Genomic DNA, 2,742 nt, shown 5'->3' with positions numbered 1-2,742 from the left:
ACATAGTCCAAGTGCAAGTTCATTAACGTAGATAGGCCAAGTGCCTGCTAGGTAACCTAGACAGTTCAAGTGCCCGCTAGGTTACCTACATAGTCCAAGTGCACGTTCCTTAACCTAGATAGTCCAAGTGCCCGCTGGTAACCTACATAGTCCAAGGGCCCGCTAGGTAACCTTGATAGTCCAAGTGCCTTCTAGTTAACCTACATAGTCCAAGTGCCCGCTAGGTAACCTACATAGTCCAAGTGCCCACTAGGTAACCTAAATAATCCAAATGCCCGCTAGGGAAACTACATAGTCCAAGTGCCCGCTAGTTAACCTAGATAGTCCAAGTGCCCGCTAGTAAACCTTGATAGTCCAAGGGCCCGCTAGTTAATCTAGATAGTCCAAGTGCCCGCTAGTTAACCTAGATAGTCCAAGTGCCCGCTAGTTAACCTAGATCGTCTAAGTGCCCGCTAGTTAACCTAGATAATCCAAGTGCCCGCTAGTTAACCTACATAGTCCCAGGGCCCTCTAGTTAACCTAGATAGTCCAAGTGTCCGCTAGGGGACGTACATAGTCCAAGTGCCCGCTAGGTAACCTAGATAGTGCAAGTGCCCGCTAGGTAACCTACATAGTCCAAATGCACTTTCGGTAACCTAGATAGTCCAAGTGCCCGCTAATTAACCTACATAGTCCAAGTGCCCGCTAGGTAACCTAGATAGTGCAAGTGCCCGATAGGTAACCTACATAGTCCAAATGCCCGTTCGGTAACCTAGATAGTCCAAGTGCCCGCTAATTAACCTACTTAGTCCAAGTGCCCCTAGGTAACCTATATAGTCCAAGTTCCCGCTATGTAACCTAGATAGTCCAAGGGCCCGCTAGTTAACCTACATAGTCCAAGTGCCCGCTAGGTAAACTAGATAGTCCAAGTGCCCGCTAAGGAACCTACATAGTCCAAGTGCACGCTAGTTAACCCAGATAGTCCAAGTGCCCGCTAGTTAACCTAGATAGTCCAAGTGCCACTAGGTAACCTACATAGTGCAAGTGTCCCCTAGTTAACCTACATAGTCCAAGTGCCCGCTAGTTAACATAGATAGTCCAAGTGCCCACTAGGGAACGTACATAGTCCAAGTGCCCGCTAGGTAACCTAGATAGTGCAAGTGCCCGGTAGTTAACCTACATAGTCCAAGTGCCCGCTAGGTAACCTGGATAGTCTAAGGGCCCGCTAGTTAACCTACATAGTCCAAGTGCCCGGTAGTTAACTTACATAGTTCAAGTGTCCGTAAGGAACATATATAGTCCAAGTGCCCGCTAGGGAACATACAGAATCTAAGTGCCCGCTAGGGAACCTACGTAGTCGATGTGCCCGCTAGGGAATCTACATAGTCAAAGGGCCCGATAGATAACATAGATAATCCAAGTACCGCTAGTTAATCTACATAGTTCAAGGGTCTGCTAGTTAACCTACATAGTCCAAGTGCCTGATAGGGAACCTACATAGTCCAAGTGCCCGCAGAGGAACCTACATAGTCCAAGTGCCCGCAGAGGAACCTACATAGTCCAAGTGCCCATTAGCTAACCTAGATAGTCGAAGTGTCCGCTAGTTAACCTACATAGTCCAAGTGCCCGTTTGTTAACATAGATAGGCCAAGTGCCTGCTAGGTAACCTAGACAGTCCAAGTGCCCACTAGGTTACCTACATAGTCCAAGTGCACGTTCGTTAACCTAGAGAGTCAAAGTGCCTGCTAGGTAACCCTAAATAGTCCAAGTGACCGCTAGGGAACCTACATAGTCCAAGCGCCCGCTAGGTAACCTAGATAGTCCAATTGCCCGTTAGCTAACATAGATAATCGAAGTGTCCGCTAGTTAACCTACATAGTCCCAGTGCCCGTTCGTTAACGTAGATAGGCCAAGTGCCTGCTAGGTAACCTAGACAGTCCAAGTGCCCGCTAGGTTACCTACATAGTCCAAGTGCACGTTCGTTAACCTAGATAGTCAAAGTGCCTGCTAGGTAACCCTAAATAGTCCAAGTGCCCGCTGGTAACCTACATAGTCCAAGTGCCCGCTAGGGAACATACATAGTCCAAGTGCCCGCTAGGTAACCTAGATAGTGCATGTGCCCGGTAGTTAACCTACAAAGTCCAAGTGCCCGCTAGGTAACCTGGATAGTACAAGGGCCCGCTAGTTAACCTACATAGTCAAAGTGCCCGGTAGTTAACTTACATAGTCCAAGTGCCCCCTCTGGAACCTACATAGTCCAAGTGCCTGCTAGGGAACCTACATAGTTCAAGTGTCCGTAGGGAACACACAGAATCCAAGTGCCCGCTAGGGAATCTACATAGTCCAAAGGCCCGCTAGATTACCTACATAGTCCAAGTACCCGCTAGTTAGCCTAGATCGTCCAAGTGCACGCTAGTTAACCTATATAGTCCAAGGGCCCGCTAGTTAACTTTTATAGTCCAAGTGCCCGCTAGGGAACCTACATAGTCAAAGTGTCCGCTAGGGACCCTACATAGTCCAAGTGTCCGCTAGTTAATCTAGATAGTCCAAGTGCCCGCTAGTTAACCTAGATAGTCCAAGTGCCCGCAAGTTAACAAGGATCATCAAAGTGCCCTCTAGTTAACTTACATAGTCCAAAGGCCTGCTAGTTAACCTACATAGAGCAAGGGCCCGCTAGTTAACCTTGATAGTCCAAGTGCCCGCTAGTTAACCTACATAGTCCAAGTCCCGCTAGGTATCCTAGACAGTCCAAGTGACCATTAG

The sequence above is a fragment of the Tenrec ecaudatus genome, unplaced genomic scaffold, assembly GCF_050624435.1.
Source record: "Tenrec ecaudatus isolate mTenEca1 unplaced genomic scaffold, mTenEca1.hap1 Scaffold_56, whole genome shotgun sequence".
NCBI lineage: Eukaryota > Metazoa > Chordata > Mammalia > Afrosoricida > Tenrecidae > Tenrec > Tenrec ecaudatus.
This window is presented reverse-complemented; position numbering follows the sequence as displayed.